A 14,892-nucleotide genomic window follows, 5' to 3' on the forward strand; every position below is an offset into this window, starting at 1 on the left:
CACATACGAACATTCTGTAGAACACAATGCTGTTGAATTCTCAAATCTGATTGGTCCGAAGGTCTTGATTAATTTTTTGGTAACAGCACGGCTCTGACAATAGTGCTGCCTGTGAGTGCAAAATAATGTATTCATTCTAATATGTTATAATTCGTATAGCAACATCTCATTAACAGGGACTTTTATGAAAGATGATATTAATTGTAGAGTAATAATAAATAGATTTTAAAAACATGTTATTTGAAAAAAACATTAAAAACATATCAGTGTTGTAATGAAGCATTGTGTGGGAATTTATGTAACGTTTATGGAAGGAGTCTCCAATGTTAGCGTTTTGTATCAAGTCTTCCGACAAAGGAGTGTTCAGGAGAGAGGATGTTGTACTTCGCAGTTTCTCAGTAACATGACAAGTGCATTTTCTTTGTCTTATTAACAGCAAGAGAGAGAAAAAAAAAAGAGACTGGTGAGGAAACGGCTGTTTATAGCTGTTTGACGTAACTGATAACAGCAACTTTCTTGTTTCATGGACTTCCCACAAAATGTCATTGAACTATAAACATAAAATATATAAAACATAACAACAGATGTGCTGTCTTTAATAAATAAAAAATGGAATCATTAGTAAATTTCTGTGATATAAGAGGAATAAAACAGATTGTGTTTTACACATTGTGAAATTAGAGGAGAATAATGACTTCAGGGAGGGTGGCATGTCTTGTTTTATTCCTTATTCCATATTATTGTTAAACTCTCTGACCTATTCTCAGAGAAATCAAGCAGCAGACCTGACTGTTGACTCATAAATCATAAATCAGAGAGCCTGATTTATTCAAGAGTGGCATGACTTCCTACATGTCACATGCCAAAGACATCTGGACATTAAGTGCTGTGTCAGTGGATTTGGAGAAACTTAACCCTGCATTCATGATCATACATCAGAATGAAGGGAAAGATCATCATTAGACAGTAAACAGAAGTAAAGCCATAATTACACACAAAACATAACCTACATCTTAGGAGCTAAACCAGAAATGCGTACAGATTAAACTGGCGATGATGACTACGGACAGACTACAAAGCCTTATTTTATCTAAGGAATAAAACCCAAAGGGGCATGCTGTTATAGGAAAATAATCAATGATGGGGTGCTGTGATGCAGCCTGACATAAAGTGGAGTTACTATTACCAAACCAAAGTTGATTATTTTCCAACAATAGCACATCCTAAAGTACTTTATTCCTCTTATATCATAGCAATTTGCCAATGCTAACTATTTTTTTTTAATTAAAGAATGTTGTACATTTTGGGTAAAAGCTGCTGGACGCTGTACTCCTGCATCCTGCGTTTATTCATACGAGCATGAACAGGAGCGTAATTAGCTTTATCAAGAAGAAGGCATGCACGTATTTTATTACAGACACCCTCACAGACCAGTCCACAAAACCTTACAAACCGATCAGATCTGGAGAAAGTTGTCTGCAGTCCTTGGGAAATATATAATAATAATAATAATATTAAAAAAAACATTAAATGCTGTAATAGCATTAAAAAAAGTTCTCACCACTGATAAGTAAACACTATTATGAATATTCAGGACTCACTTCATCTTTGTGAAAGTTGGCATTTTGTGAGAAAAGAGAAAAATGCATAAAGATATTCAGTGTTGAGCTGTCTTTCCTAAATATCTACATTATTCATTCTGATGTTTTCAATATTGTAACTTCATACAATTTCAGTAGCAGTGAGCACAATTTGTTTGTTAAATGTTTGTTAAAACCAACTCCTACTTGACCACCAAACTTTTACCACTGTTCCTTTCTATATGCTTGGAGATCCAGGCACCCTGTGTATTACCCATAATGCAATGCAAGCATGTGTCAGCTATATTACTGAAAAATGGCTGTGAGCTGTGACATTTAAATCATTGTGTAATTCTCTTTTGTAACTCCCTCTTTGTCAGTCTTTAGCCGAGTGTGTGGACGTATTTAGAGCATCGACTCAATAACCATGAATTTACTTCCACATACACAGGATAGAAATGCTTTAAGGACAAAGGAATATTTTACCTACTAGACTACTAAGTAAAGTTCTTCTTTCCTAACAGCGACCTTTTTTGTGATGCTATGTATATATATATATATATATTATATATATATATATATATATATATATATATATATATATATATATATATATACACACACTGTCTCAACTTACAAATAAGGTATAAAACACGACTTGGTGTGCTGTTATAGGAAACTAATCAGTAACAGAGTGGCGTGCTGTGGCCCGATGTAAAGCGGAGTTTCTGTTCACCCTAAATTACCCTTGATTATTTTCCAATAACCGCAACTCTGAAGTGTTTTATTCCTCTTCTTCCAGAGCAATTACTATTTCTAATCAAAGGCATGTCGTACTACTGTATGTTTCCATTTATACTTACATTTAATGATGTGGAACGGCTCAAGACAAGTCACATACATTATAGCAGCTATTAGTTGTTCCCTTACCAGCCTCTCCTTTTTATTAATTAAATTATTAATTTAAAAAATGCAGCTTGTCATGTTACAGTGGAACCGGAAAAATGCCTCTGTCCTGAAGACTGTCCCATGGTGGAAAACCTCCTGACCGTTACAAAGCGCTGACACCGGAGACTCCTTCCATTAATTACAGAAAGCTTCACCCTACACTCTTCTTTGTTAAATAGCAACATGTTATTGATTTATTTATTTATTTATTTATTATTAGCCTCAGATAATCGTTTTCTTATATTTTACAGTAACTTTGGGGATGCAACCTATACATACACAGATTAATGAGGTATAATGACGCTAAAGATGAGGAACAGGAGTGAACAATGTTCAAGAGGAGGTCAGTTGGAGCAGCTAACAATCCAGGTGTAATTCAAGCTTTGTGAATTTTTACTCTCTAACTCAAAGTGATGTCATTACAGAGTGTCGGCACGCCACACACGCAGAAATGACATGAATGGCTTTCTTGACAACAATGGAGGAAGATGGCAATTATAACGTTTACACAACAAAGTGCAAAGCCCCTACGGCTTTAAAATCTTGTGAACAAGTGACCGTGACCACTACAGGAAGTAAACAGGGGGTTGTGAATTTCCCGACACCTTCAGGCACTTTTTCCTTTGAAGACTCAGCTAGGGGTCAGGAAGTGAAGAGGGTCACAGATCATGAATATTGGATAATAGCTTCCCAAATCGCCATGCATGACTAAACAAAACTAAATAGTCTAACAGAGTTTAGCCATAAGCATGACCCATGTGTTAATACCGCTAATAATATTTTTTGTTTGCACATTGAAAACGTTTGTGAAATGCAATGGAGAAACTCTGAACAATCCATAAAGAAGGCTGAAGGTAGCCACAGGCAGTGTGCACTCCTGCTCTGGGGACTTCAATTAAGCGCAGGATCTCTTTCATGCTGCCTAAGATTTTCAATTGAACGAGACCAGAGGTTAAAATTATCACCTCAGGCACCTTCTAAAATAAACATGATGACCACATATTCTCCACTACCCGTGAAAGATAAAAAGAGAAGGTGCGGCGAGGGTATATTTCTATACTGAGACTTTCTGTGTATGCAGGCAAAAATAACATTTTTACAGATTGTTGTAAATGAATAGATCAATGAATATCTGAAAAATTGACTGACTGAATGACTGACTGACTGACTGACTGAATGAATGAATGAATGAATGAAACAAAGAGCTGTTTGTTTATTGGAGCTGCTGTGGACAGATAAAATTTCATATTTTATTGTATCATACCATTAAATTAATGAATAAACAACCAACAAATACTAGTGAATACAGGAGGCAATGAATGACTGAATAGCTGAATAAAACCATCTCTAAGATAGATAGATAGATAGATAGATAGATAGATAGATATGGGCTGCACTGGCCTAATGAATTTAAAGATTACTGTAAATGAAAGAATCAGTGAATGAATGAATGAATGAATGAATTGTTTATGATTAGAGCTGCTGTGAGGCAAGGTGAATTACAGAGGTATCTGACACACACTTTATCCTTCACTTGAATGAATGAATGAATGAGTACGAGTAGGATATGATAAAAGTATAGCGTACAGGAAATCTACACTACTCATTTAAAATTAGTGCAAATGAATCAATCAATGTATCAATGAATGGCTAAGAGGCTGAATGAATGTGTATTTCAAAGTATGTGTACTAATGTGCAGTGTGTATTTCAAAGACATCTAACATGAAGGGCTTTCATCACTGAGGACTTTAATCATGAATGGTAGACACAGATAGATAGATAGATAGATAGATAGATAGACAGATAACACACATCAGCAAGCAAACTATAAATGTTTTACACCACAAAATTATGCCATTTTTAACGTATGCCACCATCTTTTAAAAAAAAAATTTGAATTTTACATGAGGACATAGAAAAAACAACTCTATAAACACACACACACACACAATACACACTACATATATGTGTGTGTGTGTGTGTGAGTGTGTGTGTATATATATATATATATATATATATATATATATATATATATATGAATTAGATAATAAGAATATAATGTTATTAATTTTTAATTTAAATTAATTAATGTTATTACTTTAAAAAGTCTTTAGTTCTTTCCCTACTACTGAAAGCGCCACGTACACAACAATACTCTACAGGCCGTTACACTGAGGCTACATCCCAAATGAATCCCTACTCCCTATTCATGTGCACTACATAACGTATGATTACAATGGCCGCTGTAGCCTATGTAGTATATAATTTTTCCGAAAAGCCCATTTGGGATTTAGCCTGTTCTTTCTGGACTTTGGACAATGTTGCCACTAGTTTCCTGTAGGAGGGTCTAATAAAACGACAGGCATCAAATCTATCCAATCACAGCATAGCCATGACAAATCCGACCAATGAAATGACGCCAAAGAGACACATACTAAATAACGAAAACAGTTGCATTTGCGGTGCAAGTGTACTGCCCAAACACAAGAAAATAACTGAGTAGTTGAACGTTTATCTTCTATAAACGGGTCATTTCATATAAGTGTGATAAATGGAGGGGTTTGTTTGAAGATTTTTGTCTTACCAGATAGAGAAATCTTTTCTACATCCAGTTCCTGATTCAGTCTACGCAAGCTCAGCGGGAATGCGGCTGCAGCCTATCAGCGTCGTTTCCCCGCCCACTCAGTTCTTCAAGCTGCAGTACTCCCATAAAATGAAATAAAATGAAGTGAAAAAATAAAATATTGAAATAAAATCATAACAGTAAAAGAGTAACGTTTAAACCAAAGAGAAAATATTTTTAATGAAATATCATAAGCAGGAATATAAATGTGATCAATTATTCATTCATGCATGCCCTCTGGATGATGCACTGTAATTATGAAGCCATGAGGGAAGATCATATTAGCATACCTGCAGCTACATAAATGGCTTTCACTCACAACCCAATTGTGCCAGCAAGACAAAGAGAGCAACACTTTATTCCTGTCTCTTTCTTTTACCGGCTTCATCATTTAGCAGTCATTTACATTTCACTTTTTTTTTTCTCACAATTTTGTCTGCATAATTGCATGCAGGCTTATTGCTTTATTACGCCTGAGGCCACATGGCTTGCAAAGTGGCTGCCACTGTTTGGTGCTTTTTACATTAAAAAAAATATTTTTCTTCTTTCCAGTGGGCAGCTAATTTGCAAACAGTGCAGCAGCAACTAATAATCTGTTTATAATATGTCTGTAGCAGTGCCGCTTCTCCTATAGATGTGAGGACATGTGGATCAGTGATATCTGTACGTGAATCGCCTTGCTGTCCTCTGAAATTTGCCTGAAGCAGTTTAATCTAAGTCTGAATGGCTGGTGATGCCTCATAACTCCAAGGTCCCTGGTTCAAGCCTAACCTTTGGTTGATGCCATTGCAGAATTTCTGTACAGTTCTCACCCTGTCTGCTGGGGTTTCCTCTGGGTTTTCCAGTTCCCTCCCACTTCCAAAAAACATGTCAATCAGTGAATTGTCTATGCTAAATTGCCCCTTGATGTGAATGTGTGCATGCACGGTGACCTGCCTCTGTCTCACACACAGCATTCCTGGGATAGGCTCTGGATCCACCAGGAATCAGTATAAAACGGTTACTGATGAATGATTGGCTGGTAAGATCAGTACAGGACAGCAGCAAATGATATTTCCCTAAAAAGAATTAACAATGACTGTGTTTTGTTATACAGAATACAAAGTTAAATGTAGCTAAAGGGTTTATTTATAACATATGTTTTTCATAAATGCACAAAAGTGTATAAAAATTATGTACATGTACAAGGTCTCTGGGCGACCTCTTTCACACATTCAGATAAATCATGGCAACTGTATAAAATTATGACTTGCAACGCAATCTTATCATTTGTTTTGCATAATTAATTTTCTCTCATTTGCATGCAGCATCCAAATGCACTGTCAAACTGATAAATGCAGAGCGCTTAAGGCTCAATACATTCATTTGATGGGGAGAAAAATCGTTCGCCAGTGCTTTTACACATTAATGCAGTATTTGAATACACTATACCAAGGCAATGCAAGATAATTCAAAACAAAATATCTCCCACAAGACCATAATTACTAAATGAAAAACTGAACTTGTCAAGGAATCCATTATTTACGTCAAGTGACAAATGAATTCTCATCAGCGTTTATGATGTTGCACCATTGTGTCACATTAGTGTGAGGAAAAAATTAAACATCTCATACAAAGAGCATGCTTTTTACAGAATTTAGTCAATATTCGCAATGGACACGAGTTGTTAAGAAGAAAGAACATGGAGGAGAAGAAATATAATGACTTTTATTTATTATTCATTAAGAATTGCCAACATTTTGATTCTTGACCTAGGTTCTGTCAGGGTTTTTAACTATACAATATACAGCAGAAACCACACACACACACACACACACATACACACATATATATATATATATATAATAACCCATTTTTCATATTCATATATGTATATATATATATATATATATATATATATATATATATATATATATATATATATATATATGTATAGTACAACAAAAAAGGCCTTGCGATTCCAATACATTGACATATATATGTTTTTTCCCCAATCTTCCACTGTCCAGATCTGGTGAACTTGTGCCCACTATAGCCTCAAGAACTCAATTATAACCATGACACATGATTATCTACCCACAGCCACATTTACGCATTTAATTTATGTGGTACATAAATGTTGGGTTATAAAAAAACATAATAATCATAAAAAAAATGTATAAAAAAAACCAAAAACCCTCTTTTTGCTTTACAACTTAACCTCACCTACATAAGATATACTGCTGAGTTTTAATTGCTGTTCTTTTTCTATTTCAAGTTAAAATAGATACATCACAATTACCCTTTGGCTTGCTCAGTTTCATGCCACCTACAGTGAATCTGCAGCTCAGACTCAGAAATAATTGGAACCTGCATTTTTTTTTCTTAATTTTTTTTACCTATTGAAATGTTCAACAGATACAGTTGAAAGCAGCATCTACTTTCTGTATCCTGTATCCAGTATTCAGTGACAGCATTTATACTCACTCACTCACTTTATCCTGGTCAAGGTCAGGGTAATATGGGTATTATGTGTAACCCACACATTACACACATTGTTCCCTCTAAGCTGTGAGTGCGTGTGGTCAAGCAACTCTGATGATGCTCCCCTGCAGAAAAAAAATAAATCATAAAAATGGGTTATTAGTTCGGACCAGCCATAGTTGTAAAGTGTGGTTATTTGAGTTACTGTAGCTCAAACCAGTCTGGTTGTTCTACACCGAACTCTCTCATCAACAAGGCGTTTCCACCCACAGAACTGATGCTCACTGGATTTTTTATGTGTTTATTTGGAAATCAGCAGTTTCTGAAATACTCAAAACAGCCCATCTGGCGCCAACAGCCACGCCACAATCAAAGTCACAGAGATCACATTTCCCCTGATTCGGATGTGTGACATGAACAGTAACTGAAACTCTTGACTTGTAACTGACTGATTGCATTGTGCCGCTGCCACATGATTGGTTGATTGGATCATTGCATGAATTGTACAGGTGTTTCTATTTTACTGGCCAGTGAATATACATATATATATATATATATATATATATATATATATATATATATATATATATATATATATATATATATATATAATAAAAAGTCCAAATTAAATGCTTTGTTTCCTCTTTAAATCATGATTTTTGCCAGTATGGCAAAACTGCATCGCTGTGACTTTAATATCCTGATATTTCCTCTAACTGTAGTCCTGAAGTGTTTTTATAAGTCTTTCATCTGTTCAGGGAATGCAATGCTCCTTCACACTAATGTGAGTTTCACTCTTATTCCCAGCCCAAAGTTATTGGTTTGGGGAGTGATGTACTAACACATTCAACTGTTTAATATTCTTATCTTTCCTCCACGGCATGCCTTAAGCCTGTAGTGAATTTCTCTGCTCTATCGTTGCGCTACAGAGGTCCCACACTGACAAAGCCGTGTAAGCAGCGATAGCTGTAAAATGAATTTGGGCCTGTGAGATGCCTGGATTTATAAACTGCCTTTCCACTGATAAATGCTTATCTGAGCATAAAATTTGTCCATTTCACATATTATCAGCTCACTGTGGTTGAAATGCATGACTCTGAGTGCAACGGTAGCGTAAACCAGTCGCATAGCTAATTCATTGTATATGAGGCCCACATTTGGTCTGTTATCGTTCTGGCATTTTAAGAGTCTACATTCAAACTCAATCAATTTTTCCACTTGTGGTCCAGCAATGGTAGAATGAACTGTTTGCTTTGCAATTTCCCTCACAGCTTTGGAGTCTGAGTAAAGACTCAGCTCTTCTGAGAACACATGAACATTGGTGTTGATGGTGTGTGTGTGTGTGTGTGGGTGAGTGTGTGGGTGAGTGGGTGGGTGTGTAAATGTTAGTTCTGTGGGGCTATGCTGTTAACTGTTGAGGTAATAAATGGCCCATCTTCCCTGAGGTTATGGCTATTACTCTATTATTGTTATTATTGTCTATTACTTGTCTGACTTCTTTTTGTGATAAGTTTTGCACACTAGCACTTACTCTGGCTGTCAGTGAAAACTTCAATCAATCCTGTGGCACTTTAGCACTGAAAGCTCCATAACAACTCTCTTTTACCATACTTGTAAGTTGGATTGGCTAAAAATATTTGAGCTTTTATTACAGTAAATCCTGCAAAAATAAAATAATAATTGGTAGGACCTTACTTTAAGTGATAACTAACATTAGACCACAGCACTGTTGACTGCTTGAATCTGATTGATCAGAAGGTGTTGATTAATTCTAATGCGCTAATTCACAGGGACTTATAACAAAACTCAGAAATCATAAAAACTTAATTTCTGATATGGTGATGCTTTTCATAAGGAGTTACTTTTTTAACAGTTATGGAAGGAGTCTTCAGTGTCGGCACTTTCTAATAAAGTAAAGCTGTTTCTGTTGTGTTCCATCATGGGAAAGTCTTCAGGATGGGGATCTTTATTTTTTGTGGTTTCTCAGTAACATGAAAAGCTGCTTTTTTTTGCCTTAACTTCAATAAGACAAAAATCTGCTACAATAATGAAAATGATAGCAGGAACTAACTTGCTTTATGGATTTTTCTCAATATTAAATGCAACTATAACTGGTTCGTTAATAAATTTAAAAAATTGTAATAGTTGTGGTATAAGTAACTCTACTTTGCATCAGGCTACATCACACAAAACTGTGAGTGATTACTTTCCTATAAAAGCACACTCCGTCATGTTTTACTCCTTTACTTAAGCACTGCACCATATAAACTACCGCATTATAATCCTGGAAGCTGTTTTTGGTTTGTTGCCTTTCCTAATTCATAGTAGATGCTGAATAATAAGCTTTAAAATGAATAACTGAATAGTAAGCTTTGATTTTAAGGGGTTGCTATATCAAGTAAACAAGTATTGGTTAAGTATTAGTTAACGTACTTAACTAGTACAAATATGTTTAAATTATCATTCAGTAATATTTCATTCATTGTATAAATTGCATTTCTTTTTGTAAAAATTAAGTAATCCTCCTAAAACCTACCATACATAAGTTTACCACATTGTAATGATTTTATTAAATTTGATTTAATTTGAGCGCATTATTTCAGGCATGTAAAATAGTCAGAATTTAACTGATTGAATTGTGGTGGCCCAAAGACTCCACTGACATACAGAATAGGGCAATTTGATCAAATTATGTTGGTCAAAAACATATGTCAAGCATGATCTGCCTGCTAGTAGCAGTAAGTGTCTCCAAATTATGCTAGTATATTAGAGTTGTACAATATGCTGCTCTATTTTCTGTAAAGCAAGTTACGGGAGTGTGCTGGTTCTGCTACAGCTGTGTAAGCTAGTTTCTCAGAGTGTATTTGTCCAGGTGCAGCTGCTGGCCTTCTATCAAGCCCACTGTTTATGCTGGCAAACCCAGCTATAATGCAGCAGGATCTTCAGCATGCAAACATGGATACTTGTGATGTACACCAACGTAGCAAAAATATTAAGAAAGATATCAAATAGATGCTCTGTTTGCAAAGAGCCTGAGTTGCACATTCTTATACAGCGTTATCTTCAAGCATGTAATTTAGATTTTGAAACATTAAACATGACCTATATCCACTGACGCCCTCAGTTCTCCAGGGTCAGGGGACCGCAACATCATAGCAATGTGTGTCAGACCAAAGCATGTCCTTGACACACTAACTTTTGACTTCTGACAAATTTTTGAAGTCTATAAACAGTAGTCACACAAATTAGCACCAATCCTAGGACTGTAATCATATCCAGATGCTGTGGTGTGAGTTTTCCACAACCACACACAACCTTTTTAAACCACAGGTTTCATAAATATAGAACCCATAAAATACAAGTCTATGTCCTATTACAGTGGTATTTTGTAAGAGGCTTTACAAAGAGGCTTCTACTTAGCTTAATTGTTCTGACACACAAATCACTCCCAATCTGTTTTTGTGCCATTTATATCACTTTTATATCAACTGCATGTTCTGCCAACTGTTCGGTTGGCAAAGGCAAGTGGGTGAGCATCAGCAGCTGCGTCGCATATGCTCAATCTATAGAAACAAACATGGTCGCCCCCGCGTGAGCCGCGATTGACAGGTATGATTCATCTCGCGCTACCGGAGGGCACAAGAATAATAAGCACAGATAGATCATTTCCTATTGAGGAGCAAAGCATGAAGGCTAGCAGGGGATAGAGGCAAGATCATTGGCCTCCCACGGCAGCGCGCGTGACTCCCCACACACGCCAGCGCGACGGGGGAAGATTAAAGCCGCATGATCCCGTCACTCCTTTAATTCAAAAAAGTTCTGCGCTGTCTGGCTCGGCCTGAGATGAATCAACGCACCAGGCTCATCAGTGCTCCGGGTTTACCGTCGAGAATATTCAACAGAGTCAGTGGGGAGGATTAGTCTAGTGTCAAGAGCATTGTGAATGCCTAAAAAGCAGTTCATTTCTTAAATCCAAGGACAGTGGCGTCTCAGTTCTGCAGACAGCGCAATGGGGAGAGCCATTTCAGCCATGATGAGGAGTAATGGCTTGAAACAATATTCCCTCGGGGCCTCAAATTGAAATCCGCAACTGTGAGATTGTTTCATCGCTGTTCAATTTGAGATGTCAAAACGACTTTGCCAGGGTCGACCCACTGCAATTCTGCAGACGGTTCAGAAGGAGAAGCTCCGTTCATTTGCAGAGATAGAAGCACGCTTCATTTGCACAAACAGCTTCCCAGAGATGACTGGGTGACAGTTCTGTTACAGATTATACACTACAACCATCGCTGCTGTTGAGCTCCTGCCTTGGTGTTTAGTTGTGTTTCTCTCTGTCCGTCCTTCGGCTATGTTGTACTTTCTTCTGGGCATTTGTTAAAAGTCTATCCTTTGTTTCTATGTAGTTTTAAGCTCAGCTTCCCTGACGTGCCCTCACCACATCTTCTTAAAGTACTGTATATAGGGCAGCAGTAGCTTAGTGGTTAAGATGTTGGACTACTGATAGGAAGGTCATGAGTTCAAGCTGCCACTGCTGCGCCCTTGAGCAAGGCCCTTAACCCTCAACTGCTCCGTTGTATAAATGAGATAAAAATGTAAGGTGGTCTGGAAAAGGGGCATCTGCCAAATGCTAGAAAATAACACTCTATATTATTCATCGACTATGAACTGAAACACTACAGTAAATAGGAAAGATATGTAGTCATGGGAGTGAGGACTGTTAACTAACAAGTTTAAGTGCGTGCATCAGATCACAGTGCTTTCTGGGTACATTCTTCTCCTGAAGTCTACAGCCATCCCTCAAGCCTCCAAGGCCTTATCCAGCTGTACTTCATATAACAAAGCATCAGAACAACCTTGAAGATAGAGACAGGTTTTCCCTGAAGGGATTATTTCAAAGACTTTAATAAAAACAAGCCTAACATTGGAGAACAATTTTGCAGCATTGGTATCATTATTTAACCAAAAGCATATTCCAAATGAGTGAACAGGAATATGGATATGAAATAATATAAATATATTCATACTGTATATGTATTTTAGAACACACATTAGTTTCCATTATATATTTCCATAATATGTACTTGCTTTATCCCAGTCAGGGTCGTGGTGGATCCAGAGCCTATCCCGGGAACCCTGGGCTCAATTATTATTATTACTTTTATAATATTTATTTATTAGGATCTGCCATTTAAACATACAGTACTGCAAAAAAGCACCATTTTTTTACTGTACAATTTGCCTTTATTTTTGTATGTCTTCTGCATTAGCATGTCAGTGCAGATGTGCAAAAATTCCAAACACTAATTTTCCAAAAACATTAAATGTTACAGAGAAATGGTTCTACATTGTTAAAGAAAGTAACATATTAGGTAATATGTTAAAAACATAAAGATATTACTGGTATACTGGTATTCAGAAGCAAATGCATGTGAGACAAATAAAATCTGCAGAAGTACTATAGTAGGTCCTCCAAGATGTTGTATATATACATAAAATATGTTATTTAGCATATTTAAGGCATCTCTGCTTTGCACAATTTCTGTAGATGTTTTTCCTTACAGAATTCCTTACATGACTTTTGCAGAGTATTGCATACAGTATGTACGATCCCCTTTAAATAAATATAATCTGTTAAATGGACTGAGTATTCCACTTAATTACAGTGAATATAAATATTTGGAATGCATGTTTTTATGTGAAATTAAATGTTGTGCATTCTTACTATTACTCTTCAAACTGACTGGAGGAAGCCTGAGACATACTGCGAGCTGAGACTCTGTTCCAGCAGGCAAGCAGATGAAGTTGACTTTAAGCTCTGGATTATGCAACACACGTTACATCTTGCAATAAATTACAAAAGAGCACATTTGAAATATGGAAGTCCACCCAAATGAACAGGACCACTGCACACACACACACATACACAAATACACACACACACACACACTTACACAAACACACAAACAAGCTGTCAATTGTATCATAAAATCCTGAGCAGTGGACGGTTTCATCAGAAACCTTATAATCTGTGAACGCATCCGGATGCAATGTCTCTACATAGTTATGAAGTCTGTCATCACCTGCGGTCTTGAAGAAATTGTAAATCTCACATACACACACACATACACACACACACACACACACACCTGCACGTTAGAAGGAAGCAGAGTAGAACTCTGAGCAATAACTACCTCAGGGATCTCTCTCTCTCTCTTCAGTCTTTCTCTCTGTTTCACTCGTGGCACAGCAATAAATACACAAATATCCTAATATACTGTTCCTTAAAATCACATTAACGTCACGTGTGAATAATCACGTGGTTCCTCTACATGTTGTTTCACACCTTTTACATATAGTGGATTTCCACATGATTTTGTTTTCCAGGTTAATTTTTCCACATGTAGGTTATGTGTCTTTAATTTTTAGATGTATTTCATTTTTCACATGTGATCACATCGTTGGCATGGTGTCACACGTTTGCTTGTGCAATTCACAGGTGCAATTTCATGTGCACTTTTAGTTTTGTTCTGCAAGACTCTGGCAATGTACTGGGTTTATCTATTTCAGACACTACATGTCAAATGTTACGCATTGTGTTTACTTACAGTGAACATTAATTTGTCGGTTCTTAGTTAATGTTGTTAGTAGATTGCTGATTGTAAATCTATTTGTAAACAAATGAAACAATATTATTGCGCTGCAAATTACTATTCGCATGAATTGGCATCATCAAATCACTTACCACTTAAAATGGACCCATAGCGTTCTTAATTTCTGTTCTGTAAAAGCCTAGAACCATAATTTATTTGTTTACTTTATTCACCAATCATTGTCTAACAAAAGCAGTAAATTATAGTTTAATGGCACTTAATGCACATAGCCGGTCTGGAAGAAAGCATCCATAATGGGCATAATATACATATTAAGACAGTTTAATTAGATGGCAGTTTGTCTACATGCAGACCTCCATTAACCAGCCTCAGCTCCGGCACCATGCTGCAGAAAGCCATGGTCACTTCCTGTAGCGGAAAGATTGGCCAAAGTCCAATTTAAACGCTCTGGAAATGCAGCCTGTAGAGAGAGACAAAATGGAGCAGTAGGTTCAGGAGACCTTGTTACATTTGCATTATGTTGCCATGGTTATTTTTTATATGTTTCTTTTTCTACCTCTGGTCATGTTTTGCTTTTAAAAACAGAAGCACTGAGCTAGATGCAAAGCTGGTCAGGACTATCCACTGAGCTGTTCCTTTATTACTAGCAACATGAAATAAGCTGTA

At 36.5% G+C, this 14,892-nt stretch overlaps 1 protein-coding gene across 1 annotated transcript in view; it reads right to left on the bottom strand.

Annotated features, from left to right (window-relative positions):
- triqk (triple QxxK/R motif containing) overlaps window positions 1-5,229 on the bottom strand; it is a 28,550-nt gene extending 23,321 nt beyond the window's left edge. The window contains exon 1 of the mRNA XM_026942443.3: window positions 5,114-5,229. The gene's annotated coding sequence lies outside the window, so the exon portion shown is untranslated. The remainder of the gene's footprint in view (window positions 1-5,113) is intronic.
- Between the last annotated feature and the right edge of the window lie 9,663 nt (window positions 5,230-14,892).

This window comes from Pangasianodon hypophthalmus, chromosome 29, assembly GCF_027358585.1.
Source record: "Pangasianodon hypophthalmus isolate fPanHyp1 chromosome 29, fPanHyp1.pri, whole genome shotgun sequence".
Classification (NCBI taxonomy): Eukaryota; Metazoa; Chordata; class Actinopteri; order Siluriformes; family Pangasiidae; genus Pangasianodon; species Pangasianodon hypophthalmus.